We start from the raw sequence: 15,069 nt of genomic DNA, 5'->3' as shown, positions 1-15,069 counted from the left end.
GTTTCTTGACACACAATTGCACAGTGAATAAAATAACAAATGCCTCCATTTAAAGTCCTGGGGGCATATAATCAAGGACTGGTGATAACCAACGCTAACCTAGCTTAGCTTTTCTATCGATGTCTATCACCTGTTTCTTCCGCCCTGTTATCGCTCTATAATCACCATGGCGCTAACAGGCGATAGCTTCCGCGAAAACTGCCGCTAACTGCTGCGAGATGGCGATAAGAAAACCAGCGATAGTGGACAGAAACAAGCGATAAGCTCTTACCGAGAAATGATGGAGCTCTGGCCTAGTCTTTCCTATGTAGCTCCATTCATCACCAGTTTGTCCTGGTTTTATCTGGTGTTAAATTCCTGGTGCTAACGGGGCTTAGCACGACTTTTCTTGTCGCTTCGCGGGTCCGGCGCATCATTGATAATAGTGCGATGTTGTGTTAGCGACTTTTTCCGTGAAGTTTTAGGAAGGAACGCCTACTTTGCATGTCATTAGCAATAAACATCACTGGCATGTAAGGCGATAAAAAATCCAGCTGCTATCGCCGGAAAGCTGTCGCTAACGCCTGTTAGCGCCAGCTTGACAACAGCGCGATAAAAAAAATGCGTTAGTGGCACAAAATGCCGCTAAAGGGTCGATAACTCGCTTGATATGCCCCCTGGTTTGTTGGCAGGGTGCAAATCTCGTTTTTCATTTGAAACATACCCAACTACCCACAATAAATGTCAAAAACATTTCTTTAGTTAAATGCTTTCAAATGAACAGTCCTTTATTGGTCCTAATATAAAGTCCAAAAAGAGAGTTGGAATGTAATGCATCAGGATTTTTTTTTTTAAAACGAATACTAACAAGAACACTTAACATATCAAACATAGTATGGATTGTAAGATTCAATACGAAATCATTCTTGGTTCTTTCGTTGGTCAGCCTTGGCAGTTGTTTTTAAACGAGAAAAGTGTAAAAATAAATGTTCGTTGGTAAACAAAGTAGCATTCCCTGCGAGTTGTGAATCTAGAAGCGAAATGCAATCATTTGTATTAACAAAAACTACATAAAACTTTATATCAAATAGTTCTGGTAGGTCGTTGCTAGCCGTAGTTCTACGAAACGTCAAAATTCGACAGAAGGTGCGTGTCTAGATGTAGTAGACACTCACACAAGGTAAATGCTATTTTGGTGCGTAAACAACCTCGCAACATGGCGCCCGCTGGAACCACAACAGCCTTTACACTAAGGAGACAGAGCAAGGGGACAGAGAACATCGAACCACTGCGCATTAAGTACTCACACCATCCTGGTGCAGATAGTGATTATTACAAAGGGTCTGAAAATCGCCGATTACTTTCCCCTTCCTCCATAGTTTAGCGCACGTTAGATATGACAAAACACACATTCAGACTCAAAAATAAATATTACATAGAATTCTCTCAGTTAACGGTAGATTCACCGTCATAATCTCATCAAAACAAGTGCTTTCTACTGTACTCTAACTGCCGGTTCGCAAGTTCCCCTCCCCCTCTGTCTTGTTTTTCACTTTCGCGGCTCCGCCCTCAATTGGAATCGGACGTAACTTCGAGGACGCGCGCCTTGTCTGTAGTGCATGAGCGTTCCCTAAAAGAAAGAAAAAAAAAGATATTAAAAAAAAAACAACCGTAGTGAAGGACGAGCTTGTGGGCGGAGCAGAGACTTTATCAGAGTCAGGGAAAACGTATTGAAAAGCACCAGAAGATAGAGCCAGGAAGGCATCGACTAAAATAAAAGTAAAATTAAATTTGACTGACATTAGCATGGCCGCCGCTTCAAGCGAGGGCTAAACCGCGGTCTGAGGTAGAACGGCGCACTCTGAATGTTCTGTCGTCGCAGTGTTATAAAAAAATATATAACGCTGCTCGAGTTTAATCATTCTCCTGCCCTGTTCAACGTGTTTTAATGACTTCGGCGCGCTCCCGTTTGTGGCAAGAATGCCTCTCATCTACAGCGTTCTGGTTCCGAAACCTTTGTTGCGGTGGGAAATTGGAACGCCATTGATTATTCAGGTGGACTTGCACCTGTTGAGGGACTAAGAAAGCAGTGTAATACTTTAATAAATTTGTTGGTCAACTGAACGTGAGGATGAAATGGCGCCTTTCTAAATTAAAGCTTGTTTAATGGAACAAAATATAAATCAATTTTTAAACAGTTAATTAGTGCAAAAGCAGCATATTTGCCCTTTCACAATAATGTACAGACGACAGTTCATAGGAGTCAACCTCAAGCACGCGCCTTTCGAAGATGGTAGCTAATAGTTATTGAAAGGACGAATGCATTACTTGTCCTTTGTCCATGTTAATGTTTCGCTCCTGGCCGCGCGCCCGTGCTCGCAACTCGGCTGCGCGCTAAGGCCTTTCCCCTTTCAGACTTTTTTTTCTTCTTTTTTTTCCCTCCGAGCCGCAGCAGTCCCAGAAGCCATTGCAAAAGCCCTACAATGAAATTTAAGAAGTTTTTTCGGTTTCGGCGCCATTTTCGATTGGACGGAGTAGGTAAGGAGGGAATTTTTCTGGAATTATTTGCTCGAATTTTTTTCCCCCTGTGCTCATGGTCACCGCTGCTCGAAAAATACGGGAAAAAATCGCAAAAAAATCGTACTTCCTGCCCGTGCGTTCTGCGAGTGTCCGGGGCCCCTGTGTCTAACGAACAGCCCAGCAGAGAGGTGCGGCTGAGCGGAAAAAAGGAGTGGGGGCTAGGGTAAAAAAAAACACGGTCAAAAACCTACTCTCGCCCGTTTTTTAAGTACTAGTAATTCGAAAATTCGAAGTCACGCAAGAAAAAAAAAATTTGAATCGTTAACGGCTACCGACCGTTGTTCTTTACAGGATGTACACACGGCGAAGAATTTAAAGGGGGGAAAAACAGGAACAAAAGAAGTATTTCTGAAACACGTATTCCAGAACCGAGAAGAGTAGTTTGAGACTAAACCCCTCTCGTAAACATCTCTGACAGCGAGTGCGGAAGTTTGCTGTTTTGAAAATCTCATGTGTGCTCAATTGACATTAAACTAATTTGTTTGCTCTAACTTTATTTTTTCTTCATGATTTTGCTGGACTCGTTTTGAAAAAACTTTTCCTTATAATAAAAGTGTGAGAATGTCAATAATACTATCAGTGGTGCTTTTTATTTGAGTTGAGACACCCGTGAAGAATGGCTGAGTTATGTTTTTTAACTGCTCCCCACAGATGAACGGCAGCGGAGCCGGGAGGAGTAGTGACGCAGCCCAGCAATGACAAGTTTGCAACTTATTGTCTGCAGTGGTGGAGTTACAGCGCAGGCTCCGCCGACTTCAAACTGCACCTTTCAGCCTGTACCGTTAGATTGCAGTGGCCAAAAGAAGGTATAGTGTTAAAATATGCTCAGTTTATCTGGGCGGGCATTTATTTCGCGATGCGCAGCTAAACGAGGGGTGTTAAGGTGAGACGTAAACAAATGTCAACTAACAAGGGCACCTTTTAACACTTCTCGTTTCTTATCGACTTAAAACAAAAAAACTTGGACGATTATTCGAAGATCATGGGAATCTTACTAACCTGTTGTCCAAATAGTTTTATAGTTGTTTTACAGTTTCTTCACTCTTTTCGTCGTGAAAGTAAACTTTTCTTTTATTCGATATTAGCGGAACGATGTTCCTTATTGTTTCTACTTTTTTTTAAAACACTTGACTTTTTTTTGCAGTATGTAATGCCCATTACCATTTTTAACCAAGGTTTATAGTACGAATATTTGTACTAGGTTAATGTATTAATTTAAAGTTTGAACAAACGACTCTTTTCAAATACAGCAATTGTTTTGGAGAGCGATATAATGTACATTAAGTGCATTCGTGGCTATGTTTTGAGCGGTATATTATCTACATTGTTTTGATGCTGTGTTGGTATGTTGGTGACTTGTGTATCCCCATATGTTATATTGCGTGGAGGGAGGGGCAGGGGGCGTGTTGCACGATTCGTATGTTTTACAAAATGTCCAATAAATCCATTTATGTTTAAGCTTATTGCAACGAATCTTGTATAACAAGCGTACAAACGATAACCTAGACCGTTTTGCCATTATGATTGGCATTGCCCATACTCTGAAGTATGCTTTCAGCAAAGTTAAGATCTATTTGCTTTCTGCCAAAACGTATTGCACAATTGTTTCTTTGGCTGTGAACATGCGTTACTCGAAGAGTTTTTTTTCCTTTTGGTCTTTTTTTTTTTTCTCTATGTAAAACGCCCCGCCCCTTGGTTGAACTGTGCTAACGGTGTGTCTGGGTGTTTGTTATTTGGCATAGTGGTGCTGTATGGATTTCGCTTGTCAGTTAAAAACTGTGCAAACCCCTTCACCCTTTCTGCTGTATGTTTGATTCAATATGCCTAATGTTGTTTATTCGTTTAAACCACTCTTGTGTTTTTAATGGTCATGTGTCTACTCCTAGGATGCAACATTGAGACCATATCATTGACTTTGGAACCTACGATGAACGTTTGCATAGATGTTATGAGCCTGCACTTCGAAAGAAAGATCCTAACCCTCACATGAAGTTTATTGATGAAGATTGCATGGTTATTAACGGTTCGTATACTAAACTTGAGAGGCTAATGTGTCCTTTTAGTGCAATATAATCAGTTGTGAGGCCGACAAAAAATAAGTGACTACTTATCCAAAGTTTAGTTTCCATCCCATTACTACTGGCTTCAAAATGCACTTTTGTAACTTCTAGAATTATCGCCTGTGGTAAACTTACATTTCAACCTTGTACTCTCTCCGCCCACTTAACGGTGTTCTGCAGCTCCGAACACAGCCACTCCCAGGAGAAACAGATTAACCAATTAAAGTTTTTGAAGCTCATAATAGTGTCCCGTGTGTTTTTAGCTTTTTTTTTTTTTTATTCTACAGTAGTAGTGAAGGGAACAGTACCAGGCAGATCATTATTTCCTTAGGTACCCTCTCGCATCCCCCCCTTTTTTTTTTTGTATTGCCAAAGCAGCGCATGCAATTTGTTGAAAGACATTTTGTTAGCTAACCGTCAGCTTCGAGCCTATCTATTGGTTTTCTACATTGTAACTCATTTGCTTCCTTCTTATTCGTTAGCTTAGCGTCTGTGGACTTTAGTTCTGTACAACACGAAAGAAAGACATTGGCACAGCCAATAAGTTCCCAAGGTGAGACCTATTGGCTTTATTAATGCTTGTTGACCTTGCAAAAAGGGCTCGCATCAAATCCTTATTTTTCGGTTACAGGGCTGCAGTTTAGAATCCCATTTCCTGAGAGATGCCAGTCCCTTTATCTTATTTGGGGGGGTGGTGATACCTAAAACCTTCACAACAAGATACAGTTTGAGGTATATTTTTTGCGTTTATAATGCTCAGGCTAAAGAGCATGTCCATATCTCGCCTGACACCCTTCCCACTTTTATTTTTGTTTGGTAGAATAGTTGTCAGAATGGCTGGCTACTCTGTTGATTGGTCGTGTCTAGTTTGGTTGAATATATTTCCGATTTATGTAGTGTGGTAATCCTATTTCTTTTGCAATCTGTACATTTTCACAGTTGAAAGGCAGCTCAAGATGGAAGCCTTTTCTTGCCTATAGTTAAGGTAAATTCACTTTATTAGCCCAACAGTAGTGAACACGTATGTGAAACCCCTTTGTTCACGTGGATACTACAGTCATTCCTAGTGTTAAATGCATTATCTGCAAAAGATGTTTAGTGATGCATTCCTGTTCAGTTCAGTTGGGTATTAGAATAACTAATTCTTGCATTCAAGTATTAACCTACACAATAAAATGCAGTTTTATCCTTGTTCGTATTCCTGATTAGAACTCTATTCACTATTCCTGCTGTAAAATAATGTTTCTGTATGTTGCATGGCATATTCCTGCTTGCTCTTTGTACTGTATCTCCTGTGAAGAGTATTTGTGCTGGTTGATATTTGACGTTCTTCTCCCTATAAAGGTAGGTTTTTCAGAACTTGCCCTTAATTACGTCCGGCATCTTATTCGTTAATTTGTTCATTTGTGTTATTTTCTTTATTTCAACTTTCCAACACTACCTTTGGAAGTGCTTTGGTTTAGCTGGGTGTTCTAAATACATTGTTTTTGTTTGCTTTGCAGTTGACTGCTCCATCTGAAGTGCTTAGCATGAGTGTTCCCAACTAACTGTAATTGATTGAGAAGTGCTTATTGCGTTTATTTATATGGCCAGACTTGCCAATCGTGATATTAGCAGCTCTATCAATAGACATACATGAAAAAAAAATATATATATAGTATTTTTGTCGTTTTCTTTTGACAGCAGGGCCATAAAGGTATACTTGGAGTAAGGTGAAAACAAACATTGGGGTTAATGGAGAAAGCAGCTGAGTGTTCCACTAAAACAGCAAGACTAACCTTAAATACAGAGGGGCAGATTTACAATGAAAGTGACTCCGTGCATTCCGCAAGCTATTTGGCTGTGCTGCACTGAGTCACTTTCAAAGCATAGGGATGCAACATTTACAACAATATGTCACATATCTGCTTCCCCCTGTGCTGGTGCACAAACTGCAGCCATGCGCTGGCACCCTTGCACGGATGCTTGTGTCGTGGGGAGATTGTTTTTGTGCAGGAAGGTCCCCTTCCTGCACAAAAACAATCACTACAGGCATATTCCTCTTTCATTGCATACCATAGAATGCAACACGCATTAAAAGAGGAAAAAATGAGGAGAAATGAAAACATTTCTCGTCCTTGCGCCTCCATACGCCTCCTCTTGGGAGGTGTAGCATTCACACGCATTTCCAGACTTGCGATTCCTCGTGAATCTGGAAATCTCATTCCATGGGTGTTGCGTGGGAACACTCACAGCAACACCCATGGAACACCCCTTTCACGCAAAGTGCTGTGTGCAAAAGGGCCATATTTACAAGGACAAGAAAAGCCACTCGGGGAGGATTTTCCTATCCTTGTAAATATGGAGCAGTAAGATATGCCACCAGTACGCCACAAAAATTGAGGTGCTGTTGGCGCAGGGGCCTTGTAAATATGCCCCATAGTAGGGACCAATACACACGAAAATGGCCAGATATTAATAAACCCACCATCCCACTTGTGTTGGCACGTATTAGATACAGGTGAGGGAAAGGTTGCCCTTGGTGCAAGACAAGAAAAAAATGGACATTTAACCATTAAAAAAAATCTTGAAAACATCCAGTTATTACTTGATTTTGAATGGTATAAAGCGTTTTCCATAGTTGCCTTGTTAAATAGTTCCTCAAAGACATACGTTTTGGCTTGTTTCTTGTAATCAAGCACTTAACGATTAAAGCGCATAAAATAAAGGCATATCTACAAGGCCCCGCGGTAAATATTGCTAATCGCGCTTAGCGTGATTGAAGTTATCGCTGGATATTATCGCTGAGATAGCGCGCTATCATCAACGGCTATCGCCAAAGCGATAAAATATCGAGCGATAGCTGCGAAATGCTGCAACATCGCTGGTAATTCAGCGATAGGGTAGTCATAGTCCTTGTTGATAAGCCATGAGGGATTCAGCATGACAATCCACCCCCCCATAGGGCAATTTTGGTAAGTCAGAAATTAACCTGGCGTTAGAAACCAGTGTTAATTGGATCTTTGCGTGACTTTCATAGTCGCAACGGGGGAATGGGGCATCCTTGTTGATAGCACGAAGCCGCGATATCGATGTTCTGACATGTAGTGAATGTCAGGAATGCCTACCTTGCATCTCATTAGTGATGAGATGCATAGCGTTAGTGCAATGTGCGATGACACATGGTAACACACACTAAAGCCGGTTAGCGTGCCCTTGCTAATACAGCGTTAGGATTATTGCCGCTTTACGGCTGAAAACGGCCGCTAAAGCGGCGATAATTGTCTTGATGATATGCCCCAAAGATTTTTACGCAAGTGTATGTCCAAGAAAAACAGCTCATGGTGAATACCAGTGGAGCCAAGCCTTTGCTATCCTTGTAAGTTATATTTTGATAAACAAACCCAACCTTTCAGAAGTCAGGCACTTGATCTGGCATTTCGAGCTGAACTGCTCTATTCGAGTTCAACCGAGAGTGGATTGCATTTGATTAGTCTCTATATGAAGTAGCATAGTGTGTGAAAAATGATGGACAGCAAGGCAGCTTACTTAATTATCAATAAGTAGCCCACCCGTCTCCGTGTGTGTGTGTAAAGTGCTGTTGGAGCCAAAACCATATTATACATGTCCGTTACCGAAGTCAAGTAGTGTACTCTTGCTTCACATCATGTGAGAGAGTCCGTGTATGCTTGAGATGTCCCCAGTAGATCTTATCGGCAGCGACCCCTTTCCAACTGTTCTAAATGAGTACTTTTGTACTCTATTTCCTAAACGTTTTTTGTTCAGGTGAAGATCGAGAACTGAGGTCTTAAAGTCGCTATAATACAATGGATTCCCAGTCTGAGTGATATAAATTGTGTCTTAACTCTTCAAACCAGGTATCAATAATTCTATTCTTTAACCAAGTATATCGGGCTTTACCTGCTTTCCAAATTCATAGTTTGCTAAATTCGGTTCTCTTAGTTCGTGCATTCATGGCTGTACAATACTTTGAGGGAATTTCAAGACATTTACTTCATTAGTGGTGTACATCAGTACGAAATTAGAATTTTGTCAGGAAATGGTGCAGCCCTGTAAATCAAATTATCCTAACATACCTTCTTAATTTCTTCCAAACAATTTGAAGAAAACAATACTTTTAAATACATTTCAACTAAATTATTTGCAGTCCAATATATTTGTTGATGTGGTTTACTGGCCTTGGACTAATGAGTTGGTGCATCTTTCCAGGCGTGTCAGAACGCATAAGGGTATTGGGCACCTAGCATAGAAGCAAGTTAGTATTCAATGAGGAAAAAATTGAGGAACGATTCGCCTGAAAAGTTTTGAAGCGAAGTATTGTGCCTTTTGTATTACCTGTTTAAGCCATGTTAACATGACTTAAGTGTAGCCTAGTAAGTGACAGAAAAGTGGTGTTAAAAAGATAACCACTATTTTTGAAGCATTTAGGGAAATATTGTAAACTGTCTGCTTCATTGGACAATTTATTGTCGCCTTTATTTCACTACTTAATGCTGTTTTTAATCCCTTTAAATTTAGTTCTTGAATCTAGCATGTATTGTCTAATAACTACTTTTATTTCTCTGTCGTTCAAGGTAGATGACTCGGGCTTTCAACCAAGGACACATTTTGAACTGTCCAGGGGTAAAAATCTTCTGATTGAAAATCGATCCGAAGCAGTCGCCTTTGAGATGCTCACTGTGAGAACAAGAACCTTCCTAACATTGTGTAAAAACATTCAGTCTGACACGTTTCTGTGTAGTTTAAAATGGGTATTTAGCCATTCAGTGTCGGTATATGTGCTTCTTAAATTCCATTGGAAATGTTAACCTCTGCTGGACGGATGTCTCGTTAGATTCATAGAGGGTCAATATAGTAAAAAGCATGTTTTTTTGTTATAACCAAGAAATGTTCTACTGGTTTAAAAAAAAAAAAAAAACTTTAGTTCATATCTCCATCCACCCCAACACCTCAGCATATTTGGCTAAGGCAGATGCATAAGTGGGATGTACCCATAACATATGTGCCTTAACCCATGTTCAGAAATCAACTAGAAGGGGGAAATTACTCAAAATGCAAACAGTCTTAGAGCAAAATGCGTCCTTGCATTAGTGTTTTGGCAAGAGGACACATTTTGTGTTTAAACAAGACTAAAAACGAAAGCACCGTGAACACACTCACTTTCTGTTCCAGCACATTCGAAGTAAAAATATAGCGAATGTCGCAAAACTACACAATGTGGGGTTAGTGGCAGATATGCTAGGTATGTCCTGAGTTTTCACAAGCTGTCCCTGCTGATTAGAGCAAATTTAACACACGTCCTGGTTCTGAGAGAGAGAGACTACTACTACTTTTTTGTGTGTTCCTAGTAGGTAGGGCATGGTAGCAGCTCTGATCAGAAAGCATAACGCACACAATACCGAGTTTAAAAGTTGCATTGAATGTATTTCCTTAGTGCCTTGTTCTTTGTTGATGAGGGATGTCATTGGTCCTGCTGTGCCCCTCAGTTTAGTCTAACGTTGTAGTCCTCTTTTTGTGAGATGTTTTCAAAATCTGATCTTCGTAAAGACCATAACGCAAAGTTCCCAAAATTTTGCAAATTACTCTGGCACAATTTTAATTTTGTCCAGGACAAGTAATTAACCCGTACCTTTTTATATATCTACAAAAAGGGTAGTAAGTGGGTTGCCAGGAGGAGCATTACAGAACCCATCAAAGCCACCTGGTTTTCAGTGTTTTCATTGAACAGCTGGTCAGGAAGCTATTCTCTTCCATGTGATTCTGAGATCTGCAACAGTTGAACAGTTTGAATTTAATGAACTGCTATAGGTTGCAACTGGTAATACATTTAATCTGGTAAAAATCGGTATCTTGGGTGTAGAAATCGGGAATCTGCCATTATTACGCGTTCTTAACCGCGTATGACCATTACCACCCATATTTCACAACGATCTAGCCTTTACCACGCATGTCCATTACCACGAATATTCCCTGGTAAAGGCATGTTCGTGGTAATGATCATGGGTTAGGAACTCGGGGGTGCGGGAACTGCGGCAGAGGTGGTGGTTTTAGGGATCGGGGCCAAGAAAAGGGATAGACTTAGGGTTCAGGGCCGGGCAAGGGGAATGGTTACGGAACACAGGGCCGGGTGGGGGACTGCGGTGGAGTGGCGGCTTTAGGGATCAGGGCCAAGAAAAGGGACAGACTTTGGGTGCAGGGGGTGGTTTTAGGGGTCAGGACCGGGTATAGGCATATCACGCAGCGTTCAAACTCGCCTCTGCTTCTCAGGACCCGTCAGGCTGTCCCTTGGACTTTTGGATCAAGGGGCTACGGCAGGGTAAAGTTTTTTTCGGTTGTGCCCTCCCTGTCTCGTCGGAAAATAAAAGTCCATTCACAGTGTCTATTTAGCACTGTGAACGGATCACATGGGGAGAAACAACAAAAAATCTGGAACGTTCATGCCAGTGGTCGCAACGGCACGCCTGCCATTACAAAGGTAAATGCCTTTACCGCGCATGCCAATTGAGCACCTAGGGGCCCTTACCAAGCATGCCTTTCTAACTTTATTATCGTGGTAAAGGCGTGCATGGTAAAGACGTATATGTTGTAAAATTTCTCACACAAAATCCAGGAAAGGCGTGTCCAACTGAAAGACTATAGTTCTGTTTGTGTACATGGTTGATGATTTATTACTGGAGAGACAGTCCAAAAAATGATACGTTATTCCATCAGAAAAAAAACCTAGTGGCTGTTTTTGCAAAGCATATAATAAGAGACGCAACGTTTTAAGTACCTTTTGGAAGATTAAAATTACCATAGAAAAGAAGGTTTTAGAACATTGGATTCTTAAGAGATCAAGGTGTCCTAAGTAAGAACTTTTTTAACGTGGATTTCGCAAGACTGGTAAGCAACCAGTGCTTTAAATGGCCGGTACCGTCCGGTACGGAGTACCCGGCACTTTTTTTATTTAGAGAGGGAGAGTACATGCACCTCAAGAAAACACGTAATACTTTCAATCGGGAGAGTATGGGCACTTCTCAGAAACAAACTGGTACTCTGTTAGAGTACCTGAACTTCTGTTTTTTAATCTCAAGCACTGGAAGCAACCGAGCATCGAGGTTCAATAGGTCTCTTCCCCCCCCCCCCCACTTCCCAATTAAGAGCACTCTAATAATTAGGCATCAAAACGAAAAACGGCAGCCTTAACCAAACTCGATGAGTAGCAACAACAAAAAATCGGTAGGAATGGCATGCAAAGTCGCATGAGAGTCTTGACTAATCAAAGTAGTGTGTAAGCAGTTATAATAATTACGACCCAAATGTTTGTTTAAAAAAGACAACCAGCTTAAAGGATAGCCGTGAAATAATATATGCCTATGCTATATTTCCCCAATAATTGCTTTAATTCAAAGGGGTTATGGTTTCTGTTTAACGAGTTTTGTAGCAAATCTTGAAGAAATAGTTGTACGGTTCATGTGGTTACTGTCACAGCCATAAATATTGCATTTAAACGTAAAATGCTGGTAGTGGTTATTCTTTATTTATACTGCCTACGTTGAGGTACACGATTGATTCCTATATTGGTATGTGATGTGTTAAAACCCCACCTTGGAGATTGTAGCTGTAATCCTCATGATTTCAAGTTATCAGATTAGTGTTGACTGAAGGGTTCTAGATCGTTGTACTACTATTGTGCGTACCTAGGGTTCCATGTAAGATCATTTTCCGTGCCTTATCTTTAAATTGGTCATATTTGTATACGTGTTTTTTAAATGATTGTTTATGCTGGTGTAGTAGCTATCCGTGCACAGTGACCTGAGATGACGATGCCTGCGACAAGCTGGAATGTGATTGAAGATCAGATTCGTCACTTGTTTTCCAATCTGGAGGTGGAGGGGGCTGGTGAATGATACTGTAGTTATTTCGTGACCAGAAGCGCAGGAACTAGTGTAAGGGTTAAGCAGCCAGCGTAAGAAGTGAATTGGGTCTGGACATTGACCAGGTAATTGGAGACTGGGGTCAAAATAAGACAAGATTACGGAATTTACTATTTGAAAGTAACCGGAGGACTTCGGGGACTACATTAGCAGACCTACGGTGCATATTAATCTACATTTCTGTATGCCTAATGCAATCGCCCATTTTTCCTGGAGAAATTGTGTATCTGTGGCAATTATGTGTTCGGGTGTTGTCTCTGAATCTAACGTTCTACAATATGTCTAAAATTTTTTAAAACCAAATAATGTACAGGAAAATAATTTGGCAACAATAGGAGTAACTCGATAGTGACATTTGAGTAAGAACTACTATAAGAGTTGCTAGTATGCTTTATGTATTATGCACCGTGTTGGCACTCATTCTTGAGTATTACTTGGGTGTAACCGTTTTTTTGGGGTTTTTTTTTTTTTAAAGCACTGGCTGCCTCTATCCTTCAAGTAATTAAGCCATCACAATGGAATTTATGGTGATGCAAGCTAGTTATTTTATCAACTTAGAACTTAGGTTACAGTGGCTAATGTAAATTTGTTGAAGGCAAAAACTAAGCTATACGAACGCCAATCACATTTGTTTCGCAAGATGGCCAGTGTGGTGGAGTTATAGGTTTTATCAAAATGGTGCAACTGTGACCAGGGCGGGGTATAGGATATTTGGGGCCCTGAGCAGGAATGCAACTTGCGAGGACCCTCAAATTTGCATACTACTTGGTGATATTCCGGTCTGTGTGCATCTCAATAGGTGATTCGGCTCCTGACGCTGCTTTGTGCAGACCTGCACCTCTTTTACAGCTAAAGGGCTGAAGGTGTGAGGATTCCTCATCAGAAAGGGTGAACATGCTTGGGTAATGAGCTGCTAGACAATAAATGTCCCGTGGTGCCTCTTAATGGGCAGAGGGCCTGATTGCAAGCCAAACCTGCAGAATGTCTCCTTGCAACTAGGACCATAGGCCATCCATTGTCCCTGTGACCTTGCTGTTAATAATGTGCTTGATCGTTAACATTTTAATAACTTGTGTGTAATTCTTATTTTTAGTCTACAATTGTTTTTCATGACTTTTTTTTTTCTTCTTCTGTAGGTTGCCATTATAAATCGGTTTGCAGGAGTACTAAAGTGAAGGCAGTATTTCAGGCATCTTCTAGCTGTTTCCTGTACAAACACCTGTAAATATCAACGCTCAGAATGTTGGAGAACTAGACATGGCTAATTAGTTTTGTTGACAGCACTTCATTATCCTTTGTGTGTTTAAATAGTTTGATAGGTAAGATGGCAGTGTCGTATATTTATCAATAGATTGATGGTTAACACTTGTTAAGATTTCGGTTTAATTGAGTGATGCACAACATTTCATTTTGAAGAATTAGACCCTATGCTTTTGACCATTTACTCGTTTTCAGGTGTAGTCTTGTTTTTAACTTTCTATGTAAAAGAGTCGGTTTGCATTGATGAGATGTAGCAGCACATCATGGTTTGTAGAGACATGAAGATACAGACCATTCTGAGCTGCCTCGTTTCTTCAAGGATTTTCCCAGAATATGGTTTTATGAATGCGTTTACCTTCAACTGAGCTATATGCAGAAGAACAACAAATAATGTCCATCAGTTTGAAATTGTAGCAGAGCAGATGTCTGTATCCAACCTTCCATCCGCAGCTGTCTGTTGTGCACTACTCTATTTCACCACTAACGTCCAAGCTCTCCCAATTGTTAGTCCTGCTTCATTGTTTCCCATTTGGAAGTCACCTACAGAAGTCATTTTGTCAGCAAGGCTCTAGCAGCACGTAAATACTGGAGTACAGAACTGCTTGGATGCTCTCCAGTATTGCATTGCTGCTGTAGTGACGCTGTATCATACTGCAGACAACATCGGTGGAATAGGACCACACAGCACAAGCATGTGATGTTCTGATGTAGGGGTTTGGTTAATGTTGCCTTTCCCAATATTGATTACCATATTTGTAGCTCAAAAATTTGTTAATTGTATTAAATATATCTAAATTGTTATTGGAGTTTTTTTCCTTTTTCGATTTTTATTTTGGTTACTAGGACCTACCTTAAGTGTCTTGATTTTATTTTTTCCATAGACCATTGGGTATGGGAATGCCCATTTGAAGGGAAAATGCTTGATTCTTATAAGTAGGAGTACTGTTATAATATGCTATATTTTGTTTTGTAAACACTGAATATTTACTGTGCGATTTATTACACTATTAATGTATTTAGAGTTTAGATTGGTTTACTGTGTCCAATTAACGTGGTAGGTCTGAAGTAAAAAGATTCTAAAAAACAGCTCAAGTTAAGAATTTAAAGTGATTCCTCTAATCTGAGCTTCTAAATAACAGTGTAATCGCCGAATCCAGGCTATTAAGTGGCTGAGAATAGTTGGAAGGCTTCATTTCTAATGTGCATGCTCGTGTGTGAATGTTAACTTATCTTGACAAACCTAAACGTTTAAAAATTAAAAAAATATATATATC

The 15,069-nt window shown here is 40.4% G+C and overlaps 1 long non-coding RNA gene across 9 annotated transcripts; it reads left to right on the top strand.

The window, feature by feature from the left end:
* Positions 1 to 1,736: 1,736 nt before the first annotated feature.
* LOC146829270 (uncharacterized) lies at positions 1,737 to 14,596 on the top strand. 9 transcript variants are annotated; one of them, XR_014962219.1, is made up of 6 exons: positions 2,403 to 2,517; positions 3,211 to 3,365; positions 4,446 to 4,582; positions 5,559 to 5,604; positions 9,194 to 9,298; positions 13,672 to 14,596. It is a non-coding gene; the product is annotated as an uncharacterized LOC146829270 (long non-coding RNA). The 9 variants fall into 9 exon arrangements; XR_014962226.1 differs by lacking the exon at positions 2,403 to 2,517 and adding an exon at positions 2,657 to 2,722; XR_014962221.1 differs by lacking the exons at positions 2,403 to 2,517; positions 5,559 to 5,604 and adding an exon at positions 1,737 to 1,758.
* Positions 14,597 to 15,069: the final 473 nt, after the last annotated feature.

The sequence above is a fragment of the Triturus cristatus genome, chromosome 5_2 (assembly GCF_964204655.1).
Source record: "Triturus cristatus chromosome 5_2, aTriCri1.1, whole genome shotgun sequence".
NCBI lineage: Eukaryota > Metazoa > Chordata > Amphibia > Caudata > Salamandridae > Triturus > Triturus cristatus.
The sequence above is the reverse complement of the archived record's forward strand: the minus strand, read 5'-3'. Positions and strand labels throughout refer to the sequence as shown.